General features: G+C 53.0%; 3 non-coding genes and 3 pseudogenes across 3 annotated transcripts; 3 read left to right on the top strand and 3 right to left on the bottom strand.

The window, feature by feature from the left end:
• The first annotated feature begins 1,599 nt into the window (after positions 1 to 1,599).
• Positions 1,600 to 1,718, top strand: LOC148827755 (5S ribosomal RNA; annotated as a pseudogene).
• A 623-nt stretch (positions 1,719 to 2,341) lies between these two features.
• LOC148827754 (U1 spliceosomal RNA) lies at positions 2,342 to 2,505 on the bottom strand. The gene has a single exon (XR_016093401.1). It is a non-coding gene; the product is annotated as a U1 spliceosomal RNA (small nuclear RNA).
• Positions 2,506 to 4,341: 1,836 nt separating this feature from the next.
• LOC148827753 (5S ribosomal RNA) lies at positions 4,342 to 4,460 on the top strand (annotated as a pseudogene).
• Positions 4,461 to 5,084: 624 nt separating this feature from the next.
• Positions 5,085 to 5,248, bottom strand: LOC148827752 (U1 spliceosomal RNA). Its single transcript, XR_016092588.1, has one exon. It is a non-coding gene; the product is annotated as a U1 spliceosomal RNA (small nuclear RNA).
• A 7,002-nt stretch (positions 5,249 to 12,250) lies between these two features.
• Positions 12,251 to 12,369, top strand: LOC148827751 (5S ribosomal RNA; annotated as a pseudogene).
• Positions 12,370 to 12,992: 623 nt separating this feature from the next.
• On the bottom strand, positions 12,993 to 13,156 carry LOC148827750 (U1 spliceosomal RNA). Its single transcript, XR_016093389.1, has one exon. It is a non-coding gene; the product is annotated as a U1 spliceosomal RNA (small nuclear RNA).
• Between the last annotated feature and the right edge of the window lie 1,211 nt (positions 13,157 to 14,367).

The raw sequence follows: 14,367 nt of genomic DNA, 5'->3' as shown, positions 1-14,367 counted from the left end.
AACACCAGACCGGCAGATCGCTACGCAAGCTCGCGTCGTGCGCCTGCCACAAACCAAACAAACACCGGAGCCTTTTCAGCAATTTCCAAAAAACGGGCCTGCTCGCCTGCCCACAAGGTTTGTCTCTTACCCGCTCTCCAGAGCCTGCTGCCTTCTGTGCTGTTCTCTCGGCACAGCTGCAGCGCACACAACTCCTGCAGCGCGGGGAGAAAGTTTCCACGCTCCGCCGCAGGGAAGGCTCGCTCCGTGCGCACACGTCCTTTCAATGCCAGTTCAACAAGTGCTCCACATTAGCAGCGTCGGGGCTCCGGCGTGTCGCACCTCACCTCACCTCGCACAGCCCCCTCCTTGAATGTCTGGCGCTGGGCATGCCCCGCTCTCCTCCACCTTATCTTATCGCGTGTGACCACCGACAATGGCCACAATGCCGGGGAATGGCACCTGTAAAGTGTTAATTGGGGCACAGGAACAGCCCGTCTCGTCTCGGGGGCCGGCTTCAAAGACAATACAGCAAACACAGTGGGGCGGGGGAAGTAGACGACACGACACATGCAGGTACATTCAGCTCCGGCGGGAACGAGTCATTTGTCGGCCTTTTCAAGTGCTGGGAGCCGAGTAATCCTTCGCTTGTATCGTTTCTCCCCGGTGACTAGATCTCACCCTGCGACTCTCGACTGGGCTCACCCACGGCAGCCCAGCAGGTGTGAGCCTAGCCGGCACCCGGATGGGAGATTCCCCCCGGAAAAGCTCAGGTTGCTGCTGCTCCTGCAAGACGTGTGACTGGGACCAGTAGGGAGCGCTCACCCTGCGGTATGTGTGGCTTTCTTATGCCCCAGCATCCTGATGGCGACACTCTGCTGCACAAACAGGCGCCGTCCTTCGGGGGAGGCGTAAAACCGAGGTCCCGATCCTCCTTGGCCATTAAGAAATCCCAGGGCGTCTCTCAAAATGAGACGCCGCGGGTGTCACTCTGGTGTTAGTGTTCCCCTTTACCAATCAGTCGGGGTCTCCTCCTAATCCCCGTCTCATATGTAACAATCAATGACGAGGCCCCCCTGTCCCGCGATATTGCACTTGTCTCCTGGCCGCTGGCTGGCGCCGTGAGATTTAGCACTCGCGCAAGAGATCGGGGGCAGAGCGTGAACGCGGTCTCCCGCCCCCACAAAGTGTGCGCTCCAGGTTCCCTCTCAGGGCTCTGCAACACAGCGGAAAGGCAGCAAGAAGGAGCCTCTTGCTCTGACGCCGCAAGGCCACAAGAGGGCGGAGGTGCCGCGTGCCCGGCCGACGTGTTGGACTGGTGTGCTTTATGTGCTGAAATAAACACGCGACAGCCCAGAAATGTTTTGAGTGCTGTGCATTGGAGGTTTTTGTCTTGTGAAGACTTGCCTTGTGCTCCTCCGAGCAGTTTGTTTGTTCTCCTCCAGTGCGGGACAAGTCAACACAAGGGAGCACATTCGCAAACATCCAGGTACACAATGCGATTTGGAAAGAAGCTCCTTTCCAAAGAGCTGCACACGAACGATCCTTCAGTCCCGCTCGGGGGGCGCGGAGCCCCAGCCACACACAGCTTCAAGTAACGAGTCAGGCGCCATGGCTTTCGCTTGTGGCCACACCACCCTGAATGTTCCTGATGTCCTCTGATCTTGGAAGCTAAGCAGGGTTGGGCCTGGTTAGTACTTTGATGGGAGATTACCTGGGAATACCAGGTGCTGCAAGCTTTTGCTCTCTCGGCCAGCAGGGGTCGCCGTTGGTACCGTAGGTTTTGGGAGGAAAACCTGGAGGATGGAAAGGTGATCTATAGCCTCATCTCTAGAGATGTTTTGTTGCTATGGCATGTGTTTGACCCATATAAAAAAAAACCCATTTGTAAAACGAATATCGAAGCTGCCTCTAAATCTGCAAATGAAGATGAGTCGATAAACCACTTGTTTTTCGTATAACTATACATATATTCATTTATTACTGATTTCATTCATTGGGCACGGATACAACAGAGGTACAGCCATTCACTGTTTGATATGTCTGCACTGGTACAGAACCTAGCAATCAGAAAACGGGTGAAACTGTCTTGAGAATTAGCATACAGTACCGAGGCTCCCATGACCAAATAAAGGCTAACCTCGATAATCAGCCTAAATAATGCAGACTACAGCAAAATGACTGACTTTGAAAAGGGAATGAATGTCCTGAAGGAGTAGCGTAACCAGCTTGAAATGCTTCTCCGGACCTCTAACTAAAAGAAACCGGGAACCAGCAGTGGCATCGACTCCTTTCGAACTGGGATCCGATCGCAGCTCGTGGTTTCATAACTCTTCCGTATCTGATATTGGACCAAGCACATCAGGGGAGAGCGCGAACGCAGTCCCCCACTACCAGAAATTATGCAGTCGAGATTCCCACATTTGGGGAATTCGCAGGGGTCAGCACAGCCGGAGTGCAATAGCCGAGCCTCGCTCTGGGTGAACCTCCTTCTTGATCAAGGTATCTCCCCTGCCAGGTAAGTATGAGCTGTACAAGCCCCTGCAAGCGGCCCGCACCCACAGCACAAAGCGCGCAGCCTAGGCCAGCTCCTCGCCCCGCACACCACCGCCTCCTGCTGGGCCCACTCTTTCGCACACTCACACGCCACACTAACACTCAAAAGGGTGGGCAAAACGAGAAAACGAGCGCGCCGTTTCCTACACATCTGCAGTCACCAATGCGCATTCGCAGCATGTCCCGGGACGCAATTCGGCCTCATTTGCATAACACCAGACCGGCAGATCGCTACGCAAGCTCGCGTCGTGCGCCTGCCACAAACCAAACACCGGAGCCTTTTCAGCAATTTCCAAAAAACGGGCCTGCTCGCCTGCCCACAAGGTTTGTCTCTTACCCGCTCTCCAGAGCCTGCTGCCTTCTGTGCTGTTCTCTCGGCACAGCTGCAGCGCACACAACTCCTGCAGCGCGGGGAGAAAGTTTCCACGCTCCGCCGCAGGGAAGGCTCGCTCCGTGCGCACACGTCCTTTCAATGCCAGTTCAACAAGTCCTCCGCATTAGCAGCGTCGGGGCTCCGGCGTGTCGCACCTCACCTCACCTCGCACAGCCCCCTCCTTGAATGTCTGGCGCTGGGCATGCCCCGCTCTCCTCCACCTTATCTTATCGCGTGTTACCACCGACAATGGCCACAATGCCGGGGAATGGCACCTGTAAAGTGTTAATTGGGGCACAGGAACAGCCCGTCTCGTCTCGGGGGCCGGCTTCAAAGACAATACAGCAAACACAGTGGGGCGGGGGAAGTAGACGACACGACACATGCAGGTACATTCAGCTCCGGCGGGAACGAGTCATTTGTCGGCCTTTTCAAGTGCTGGGAGCCGAGTAATCCTTCGCTTGTATCGTTTCTCCCCGGTGACTAGATCTCACCCTGCGACTCTCGACTGGGCTCACCCACGGCAGCCCAGCAGGTGTGAGCCTAGCCGGCACCCGGATGGGAGATTCCCCCCGGAAAAGCTCAGGTTGCTGCTGCTCCTGCAAGACGTGTGACTGGGACCAGTAGGGAGCGCTCACCCTGCGGTATGTGTGGCTTTCTTATGCCCCAGCATCCTGATGGCGACACTCTGCTGCACAAACAGGCGCCGTCCTTCGGGGGAGGCGTAAAACCGAGGTCCCGATCCTCCTTGGCCATTAAGAAATCCCAGGGCGTCTCTCAAAATGAGACGCCGCGGGTGTCACTCTGGTGTTAGTGTTCCCCTTTACCAATCAGTCGGGGTCTCCTCCTAATCCCCGTCTCATATGTAACAATCAATGACGAGGCCCCCCTGTCCCGCGATATTGCACTTGTCTCCTGGCCGCTGGCTGGCGCCGTGAGATTTAGCACTCGCGCAAGAGATCGGGGGCAGAGCGTGAACGCGGTCTCCCGCCCCCACAAAGTGTGCGCTCCAGGTTCCCTCTCAGGGCTCTGCAACACAGCGGAAAGGCAGCAAGAAGGAGCCTCTTGCTCTGACGCCGCAAGGCCACAAGAGGGCGGAGGTGCCGCGTGCCCGGCCGACGTGTTGGACTGGTGTGCTTTATGTGCTGAAATAAACACGCGACAGCCCAGAAATGTTTTGAGTGCTGTGCATTGGAGGTTTTTGTCTTGTGAAGACTTGCCTTGTGCTCCTCCGAGCAGTTTGTTTGTTCTCCTCCAGTGCGGGACAAGTCAACACAAGGGAGCACATTCGCAAACATCCAGGTACACAATGCGATTTGGAAAGAAGCTCCTTTCCAAAGAGCTGCACACGAACGATCCTTCAGTCCCGCTCGGGGGGCGCGGAGCCCCAGCCACACACAGCTTCAAGTAACGAGTCAGGCGCCATGGCTTTCGCTTGTGGCCACACCACCCTGAATGTTCCTGATGTCCTCTGATCTTGGAAGCTAAGCAGGGTTGGGCCTGGTTAGTACTTGGATGGGAGATTACCTGGGAATACCAGGTGCTGCAAGCTTTTGCTCTCTCGGCCAGCAGGGGTCGCCGTTGGTACCGTAGGTTTTGGGAGGAAAACCTGGAGGATGGAAAGGTGATCTATAGCCTCATCTCTAGAGATGTTTTGTTGCTATGGCATGTGTTTGACCCATATAAAAAAAAAACCCATTTGTAAAACGAATATCGAAGCTTCCTCTAAATCTGCAAATGAAGATGAGTCGATAAACCACTTGTTTTTTGTATAACTATACATATATTCATTTATTACTGATTTCATTCATTGGGCACGGATACAATAGAGGTACAGCCATTCACTGTTTGACATGTCTGCACTGGTACAGAACCTAGCAATCAGAAAACGGGTGAAACTGTCTTGAGAATTAGCATACAGTACCGAGGCTCCCATGACCAAATAAAGGCTAACCTCGATAATCAGCCTAAATAATGCAGACTACAGCAAAATGACTGACTTTGAAAAGGGAATGAATGTCCGGAAGGAGTAGCGTAACCAGCTTGAAATGCTTCTCCGGATCTCTAACTAAAAGAAACCGGGAACCAGCAGTGGCATCGACTCCTTTCGAACTGGGATCCTATCGCAGCTCGTGGTGTCATAACTCTTCCGTATCTGATATTGGACCAAGCACATCAGGGGAGAGCGCGAACGCAGTCCCCCACTACCAGAAATTATGCAGTCGAGATTCCCACATTTGGGGAATTCGCAGGGGTCAGCACAGCCGGAGTGCAATGACCGAGCCTCGCTCTGGGTGAACCGATTTTTAAGAACTTTATTTTCTTTTCACAAAAAAGTACAGGACATCACAATTTAGAAAGCTTTACATTAATATACATACTTAAAACAGTATATATGATCACATCTCATTACATTTTGACACGGTACCAGTTACATAGCAACAATTTCTTTTTTTCTGGTGCAAATCACATTCTTTACTTAAACATGATAATGTTTTTCACAGTTTCTTGAGATATTGACCTATGCTCTCTATTTCCCACAGATTTTCTGCTTCCTCCCTCCCTTCTCTCCACAGATCTCTGAGGTAATAGTTCTCTCGGGTGATGAACAGGGCCAGGCTACCTGCTGCCTTGACTGGGACCTCGATGCCTTTGAACAGCCCCATGTTCCTCACTCTCCACAGGGCGTCTTTCCCACTGTTCACCACGGCCCAGATCCTGTCAAACACGTCAGGAGGAAGTTTGACAGGAGAGATGCCGTATATGACGAAAGCAGCGGTCAGGGTAAATTGGGGCGAGAGAGCTTGCAACCAATCTTCAAACTGTGCCCAGAAGGCCTTAGCAAAAAAGCAGGACCACAGGAGATGGGTCACAGTCTCCTCCTCGCCGCAGCCCACCCTAACGCAGCGTGGGCTGGGGGTGAGGCCCCTACGGTACAAGAAAGTTCGTACCGGTAAGCACTGGTGGACGACACTCCAGGCTAAATCTCTGTGAATGTTGCACAGAAACTTAGAGGATGTGTGTTTCCACACCTTCCTTGTTTGGGCTGATGTTAAAATGCCCACAGGGGTCTGCCTATTGTTCTGGGGTGCAACGAAATCTTCCAGTTTTTGGACGCTGACATCTCGGAGGGGAATATGGCCAATTGGGTGAGATCTTAGAAAACTTTTAACTGTCCCATAAATTGCAGGGCATGTGTCAGAGAGTGGGACATCCAGCTTGGGTCTGACACCCCACACTCTGAACACCTCCCTACCTATCCAGAGCCTGGAAAAATAAGTCCAGGTACGCGCTGCAGGTGCTGTTGCAAAGCCTCTCAGCACAGAGGCCAGGAAAATGCACAGCAGCTTCGTAGCAATATCTGGGACAGACTTCCCCCCTGAGGGTAGCGGCCTGTACATTATTTCCCTTCTGAGTCTTTCCTGCTTCCCACCCCATAGAAATTGAAACATCAATCTCCTCAGTACCGCCGCAACACGGTGTGGGATTGGGAAGGTAGAAGCCAGAAAATTCAAGATAGGCAAGAGCTCAGCTTTGATGACCAGCACCTTCCCTGTCATGGTGAGGTCTCGGTCCTTCCATTGCATCAGTTTTTTGTTTAAGATTGGCAATTTGTTCTGCCAATTTACTGTTCCCATCTCTTCTCCAAAATACACCCCCAGGACCTTAATTCTCTTCTCTTGCAGCCTGAGATCATGTCCTTCTTTTGGCTCCCTCCAGTTCTGATAAAAAATCTCACTCTTAGATTTGTTAATTTTTGCAGAGGAAGCCAAAGAGAAACGATCACAGCACTGCAGAGCTCTGCTAATTGAGGCATTGTCAGAGAGGAGCAGGGTGACGTCATCCATGTATAGAGACGTCTTTACCTCTCCTCCCCCACTTCCAGGCACTGGTATCCCATTAATGGCCTGATCCTGGCGCAAGGCACAGGCTAAGGGCTCCATAGCCAAAACAAATAACAAGGGGGATAATGGGCAGCCCTGCCTCACCCCTGAACAGACTTCAAAGGGGCGTGATCTATTGCCATTAACCATTACTCTGCTGTTGCTACCTGTGTACAGCAGGTTAATCCACTTTCTCATGATGGGGCCAAACTTCATGTGCTCAAGTACCGATGTTAAGTACTGCCGGTTTAGGCGGTCAAAGGCCTTTTCTAGGTCTACACCTAAAATGCACAGAGGGAGGGAGCGATCCTCCGAGTACAGACAGACATCCCTCAACAAGGCCAGGTTGTCGCTCATCAGGCGTCCTGCTATCCCACAAGTCTGTTCTTTCCCTACCAGTGAGGCCACTACATTTTGTAGGCGCAGGAAAAGGGCTTTGGACAGGATCTTAGTGTCCACGCCTAACAGGCTGAGGGGTCTCCAGTTCTTTATGTCATTCTTTGCTCCTTTCTTAAACAAGAGAGAGATAGTGCCTTCTCTTAAGGAGTCAGGCAGCAATTCTGTCTTATAGCTTTCCTCGAATAGGAGCAGTAGCGGATCCTGAAGCAGGTCCCAAAAGGTGCAATAAAATTCTTTAGGGAGCCCGTCAGCACCCGGAGTTTTTCCCTTCTGTAAGCTCTCCATAGCCTGTCTCAGCTCTTCTACTGTCAAATCCCTCTCTAGTACTTCCCTATCTTCTTCACTCAAAACGTTTTCTAGCTTTGAGGTGAAAAAAAGAATTTCTTCATCCTTTACCTCTGTAGAGCTGTACAGTCTTGAGTAGAAGGCCTCGGTGCAGGAGAGGATAGCACTCGGCTCTGTTCTCTCTCGTCCCTCCTCATCAACTACACTTTCCATGACAGACTTGGAGCCTACCACTTTCCTGAAAAAGAAGCGAGTGCACTTCTCATTTTCTTCTAAGAACTGCACTCTGCTTCTTAACAGCACTCCTCGACTACTTTCTTCGGCTATGCTCCGGATGTCCTTTTTTAAAAGGGTGATATCCTCGAGCACATCGAAGCCACTGTGCAGCATCGTGTAGAGGCGCTGCAGCTGCCTCTGTTTCCTGGCTAGCACTCCTCTCCGTCTGGCAGCAGCCTTCCTTCCCTCAGCCATGAAAAAGGCCTTTGTCCTCACCTTCACCTCCTCCCACCACTCTCCTACTGACCCGTACAGACACTGCAAGGACAGCCACTGTGATAGTTTCTCCTTGTAGCGGGATACTACCCCCTCGTTCTCTAGCAGCTTTGTGTTGAGTTTCCAGAGGCCTGGGCCAAAGACAGTCCCGCCCTGGAGTTCCACTCTACACCCTAAAGCCTGATGATCTGAGAAGAAGACAGGCTGAAGAGTGACCCCAACAACTTTCACTCTCGCTGAGACAAAGCAATAGTCAATTCTGGAGCTGCTATTCCTCCCTGACCATGTATATCCTGCTGTTGTGGGATATATACATCTATATGTGTCTGAGAGTTTAAAGTCTTGAACTAAGTTTTGCAGGGCCAGTGAGCTGGAATCCAATTTTATCAGAGAGCTAGACTGCCTGTCTGTGTGCTCTAAGATACAATTAAAATCCCCTCCCACTATCACGTCTGTGCTACATAACAATAGGGGAGAGAGTGCCTTGAGTAGCTCCACCCTTCCTCCCACGTCAGTAGGACAATACACATTGATTAGCCGCAGGTTAACGGTCCCCCATTCCACATCCACACACAGCAACCTGCCATCTATGACCCTCTGAATACTTTTCAATTTGAAAGCCCATCCTTTGAAAAGAATGGCCACGCCAGAGGCTCTGTTGTTATTGTCCCCTGACCAAACAGAAAGCCCTTTATCCCACCTATCTTCAAAGCTTTTATACCTCTCTTGATAGGCTAAAGCACACTCCTGCAACATCAACACATCTCCCTCTCTCTGCTGGAGGTAATCAAAGACAGACTGACATTTAACTCTGTCATTGATACCTCTGGTGTTAAGAGAAATTATGTTTAGAGCCATATTACATAAGAAAGTGGAACCAGGCTTTACAAAACACATTTCTCTTCTGTCTCACCTATTACCTTCTTCTTTTTCTTTTTCTTCTTACCAATTTCCTGCCAGCCATCCTCTGAAAGAGCCTTCATCAGGGTGGCAGCAGTAAAAGCGTTCACGGAGTCCGTTTCAAGGAAGGGGGTAGAGGGAGGGGTGGAGGGGTTCCAGCTGTCCCCATCACCATGCTCTCCTTCCTCCTCGCTCGGGGAGAAAACAGAGTCATTTTTCCTTTTCCTCACGTCCAGCTCCTGGGAGCACTGAGGGGAAAGGGGTGCAGCCGATGCACCAGTCTCCTCTTCCCCCTCACCCACCAGCTGCTGCAGATCCTCCGTGATGGACTGGATGGAGGAGAGGAGGGCGTCTGTAGCACTTGCAGAGTCTGGGAAAAGCAGCTCCGCTGAATCCTGGGTATCCTCGCTGGACCCGCTCCACCGGGGGGCCCCACACTGGCCCTCGTTCTGAGGGGCAGGAGTGGGGGGGGGGTCCTCGCTGTTCTCGGGGGTTTTCAAACCCTCGTGCTTGTCTGGTGCGGTCTGCGGTTGTGGGGGCGTAGTGGATCTCTCTTCCACCGGCCCCGGAGCCACAGCAGGACTGATCCTGGCTGGAGGCTGAGAGTCTTTGTCCAACAAGGGTTCTTTGTTTGACTTGTTGTTTGCTTTGGCTTTTCGGGCCGGTTTGGCTGAAACAAGCACTGCCTCATCCTTTCTCATTTTGAGTTTATTGGCGTAGGCGTGAGGGCAGTTCTTAAAAACGTGTCCTTCCGAGCCACATAAATTGCACTTTGGCAGCATTGAACAGTCAGAGGCTAAATGTCCCTGTTTGCCACAGGTCTTGCAGCATTTCACAGTGCAGGACGATGCCAGGTGTCCCACAGCACCACAGCGCCGACACACCTTTGGTTGTCCCACATAAAAAACATAGCCATTGCAGGCGCCCAGCCGGATTGTAGAGGGCAGGTGCCTTAAGCCTCCATTTACATTGTCCGGTAGCAAGCGAACCTCGAATTTCCTTGCTCCTGTTTTTATACCGTCAACATCTCTAACCTCAGTTCCATGGTGGACGGTGCAGTACTGGTTAAGCCAGGTGTGAATGTCCTCCGTCTTTGCCAGTTCCGAGAACATAACAACATGCACGGTTTTCCTCTCTCTCTGTGTCAAAGGCTGCAAGTTGATCTTCTCAAGAGCAGGAACTTTCCCTCTTTTTGCCTCAAACACATCCACACATTGTTCAAACAGAGGATAGGTAGCAAATACAACCTCAAACGCTTTCTGACCTGGGAGAGCGAAGATGAAATCCAAGTGCCGAGGTTCAAAGCCAAGTTCCTTCTGCAACACTTTTCTGCTGAACTGCATACGATCCATGAAGAGGTCATCCAAAAGCTCAAAACGCACAGCATTCTTGCGGGATCCAAAAGTTGCCATTTCGTAAACTGCAAAACAAACACTGCTTCCACAAAACAAGAAAACAATCCAACAACTCCACCTACAGGCTGATCAAGGTATCTCCCCTGCCTCCTTCTTGATCAAGGTATCTCCCCTGCCAGGTAAGTATGAGCTGTACAAGCCCCTGCAAGCGGCCCGCACCCACAGCACAAAGCGCGCAGCCTAGGCCAGCTCCTCGCCCCGCACACCACCGCCTCCTGCTGGGCCCACTCTTTCGCACACTCACACGCCACACTAACACTCAAAAGGGTGGGCAAAACGAGAAAACGAGCGCGCCGTTTCCTACACATCTGCAGTCGCCAATGCGCATTCGCAGCATGTCCCGGGACGCAATTCGGCCTCATTTGCATAACACCAGACCGGCAGATCGCTACGCAAGCTCGCGTCGTGCGCCTGCCACAAACCAAACAAACACCGGAGCCTTTTCAGCAATTTCCAAAAAACGGGCCTGCTCGCCTGCCCACAAGGTTTGTCTCTTACCCGCTCTCCAGAGCCTGCTGCCTTCTGTGCTGTTCTCTCGGCACAGCTGCAGCGCACACAACTCCTGCAGCGCGGGGAGAAAGTTTCCACGCTCCGCCGCAGGGAAGGCTCGCTCCGTGCGCACACGTCCTTTCAATGCCAGTTCAACAAGTGCTCCACATTAGCAGCGTCGGGGCTCCGGCGTGTCGCACCTCACCTCACCTCGCACAGCCCCCTCCTTGAATGTCTGGCGCTGGGCATGCCCCGCTCTCCTCCACCTTATCTTATCGCGTGTGACCACCGACAATGGCCACAATGCCGGGGAATGGCACCTGTAAAGTGTTAATTGGGGCACAGGAACAGCCCGTCTCGTCTCGGGGGCCGGCTTCAAAGACAATACAGCAAACACAGTGGGGCGGGGGAAGTAGACGACACGACACATGCAGGTACATTCAGCTCCGGCGGGAACGAGTCATTTGTCGGCCTTTTCAAGTGCTGGGAGCCGAGTAATCCTTCGCTTGTATCGTTTCTCCCCGGTGACTAGATCTCACCCTGCGACTCTCGACTGGGCTCACCCACGGCAGCCCAGCAGGTGTGAGCCTAGCCGGCACCCGGATGGGAGATTCCCCCCGGAAAAGCTCAGGTTGCTGCTGCTCCTGCAAGACGTGTGACTGGGACCAGTAGGGAGCGCTCACCCTGCGGTATGTGTGGCTTTCTTATGCCCCAGCATCCTGATGGCGACACTCTGCTGCACAAACAGGCGCCGTCCTTCGGGGGAGGCGTAAAACCGAGGTCCCGATCCTCCTTGGCCATTAAGAAATCCCAGGGCGTCTCTCAAAATGAGACGCCGCGGGTGTCACTCTGGTGTTAGTGTTCCCCTTTACCAATCAGTCGGGGTCTCCTCCTAATCCCCGTCTCATATGTAACAATCAATGACGAGGCCCCCCTGTCCCGCGATATTGCACTTGTCTCCTGGCCGCTGGCTGGCGCCGTGAGATTTAGCACTCGCGCAAGAGATCGGGGGCAGAGCGTGAACGCGGTCTCCCGCCCCCACAAAGTGTGCGCTCCAGGTTCCCTCTCAGGGCTCTGCAACACAGCGGAAAGGCAGCAAGAAGGAGCCTCTTGCTCTGACGCCGCAAGGCCACAAGAGGGCGGAGGTGCCGCGTGCCCGGCCGACGTGTTGGACTGGTGTGCTTTATGTGCTGAAATAAACACGCGACAGCCCAGAAATGTTTTGAGTGCTGTGCATTGGAGGTTTTTGTCTTGTGAAGACTTGCCTTGTGCTCCTCCGAGCAGTTTGTTTGTTCTCCTCCAGTGCGGGACAAGTCAACACAAGGGAGCACATTCGCAAACATCCAGGTACACAATGCGATTTGGAAAGAAGCTCCTTTCCAAAGAGCTGCACACGAACGATCCTTCAGTCCCGCTCGGGGGGCGCGGAGCCCCAGCCACACACAGCTTCAAGTAACGAGTCAGGCGCCATGGCTTTCGCTTGTGGCCACACCACCCTGAATGTTCCTGATGTCCTCTGATCTTGGAAGCTAAGCAGGGTTGGGCCTGGTTAGTACTTTGATGGGAGATTACCTGGGAATACCAGGTGCTGCAAGCTTTTGCTCTCTCGGCCAGCAGGGGTCGCCGTTGGTACCGTAGGTTTTGGGAGGAAAACCTGGAGGATGGAAAGGTGATCTATAGCCTCATCTCTAGAGATGTTTTGTTGCTATGGCATGTGTTTGACCCATATAAAAAAAAACCCATTTGTAAAACGAATATCGAAGCTGCCTCTAAATCTGCAAATGAAGATGAGTCGATAAACCACTTGTTTTTCGTATAACTATACATATATTCATTTATTACTGATTTCATTCATTGGGCACGGATACAACAGAGGTACAGCCATTCACTGTTTGATATGTCTGCACTGGTACAGAACCTAGCAATCAGAAAACGGGTGAAACTGTCTTGAGAATTAGCATACAGTACCGAGGCTCCCATGACCAAATAAAGGCTAACCTCGATAATCAGCCTAAATAATGCAGACTACAGCAAAATGACTGACTTTGAAAAGGGAATGAATGTCCTGAAGGAGTAGCGTAACCAGCTTGAAATGCTTCTCCGGACCTCTAACTAAAAGAAACCGGGAACCAGCAGTGGCATCGACTCCTTTCGAACTGGGATCCGATCGCAGCTCGTGGTTTCATAACTCTTCCGTATCTGATATTGGACCAAGCACATCAGGGGAGAGCGCGAACGCAGTCCCCCACTACCAGAAATTATGCAGTCGAGATTCCCACATTTGGGGAATTCGCAGGGGTCAGCACAGCCGGAGTGCAATAGCCGAGCCTCGCTCTGGGTGAACCTCCTTCTTGATCAAGGTATCTCCCCTGCCAGGTAAGTATGAGCTGTACAAGCCCCTGCAAGCGGCCCGCACCCACAGCACAAAGCGCGCAGCCTAGGCCAGCTCCTCGCCCCGCACACCACCGCCTCCTGCTGGGCCCACTCTTTCGCACACTCACACGCCACACTAACACTCAAAAGGGTGGGCAAAACGAGAAAACGAGCGCGCCGTTTCCTACACATCTGCAGTCACCAATGCGCATTCGCAGCATGTCCCGGGACGCAATTCGGCCTCATTTGCATAACACCAGACCGGCAGATCGCTACGCAAGCTCGCGTCGTGCGCCTGCCACAAACCAAACACCGGAGCCTTTTCAGCAATTTCCAAAAAACGGGCCTGCTCGCCTGCCCACAAGGTTTGTCTCTTACCCGCTCTCCAGAGCCTGCTGCCTTCTGTGCTGTTCTCTCGGCACAGCTGCAGCGCACACAACTCCTGCAGCGCGGGGAGAAAGTTTCCACGCTCCGCCGCAGGGAAGGCTCGCTCCGTGCGCACACGTCCTTTCAATGCCAGTTCAACAAGTCCTCCGCATTAGCAGCGTCGGGGCTCCGGCGTGTCGCACCTCACCTCACCTCGCACAGCCCCCTCCTTGAATGTCTGGCGCTGGGCATGCCCCGCTCTCCTCCACCTTATCTTATCGCGTGTTACCACCGACAATGGCCACAATGCCGGGGAATGGCACCTGTAAAGTGTTAATTGGGGCACAGGAACAGCCCGTCTCGTCTCGGGGGCCGGCTTCAAAGACAATACAGCAAACACAGTGGGGCGGGGGAAGTAGACGACACGACACATGCAGGTACATTCAGCTCCGGCGGGAACGAGTCATTTGTCGGCCTTTTCAAGTGCTGGGAGCCGAGTAATCCTTCGCTTGTATCGTTTCTCCCCGGTGACTAGATCTCACCCTGCGACTCTCGACTGGGCTCACCCACGGCAGCCCAGCAGGTGTGAGCCTAGCCGGCACCCGGATGGGAGATTCCCCCCGGAAAAGCTCAGGTTGCTGCTGCTCCTGCAAGACGTGTGACTGGGACCAGTAGGGAGCGCTCACCCTGCGGTATGTGTGGCTTTCTTATGCCCCAGCATCCTGATGGCGACACTCTGCTGCACAAACAGGCGCCGTCCTTCGGGGGAGGCGTAAAACCGAGGTCCCGATCCTCCTTGGCCATTAAGAAATCCCAGGGCGTCTCTCAAAATGAGACGCCGCGGGTGTCACTCTGG

The sequence above is a fragment of the Atractosteus spatula genome, chromosome 10 (genome assembly GCF_055471065.1).
Source record: "Atractosteus spatula isolate fAtrSpa1 chromosome 10, fAtrSpa1.hap1, whole genome shotgun sequence".
Taxonomy (NCBI): Eukaryota; Metazoa; Chordata; class Actinopteri; order Semionotiformes; family Lepisosteidae; genus Atractosteus; species Atractosteus spatula.
This window is presented reverse-complemented; position numbering and strand designations above follow the sequence as displayed.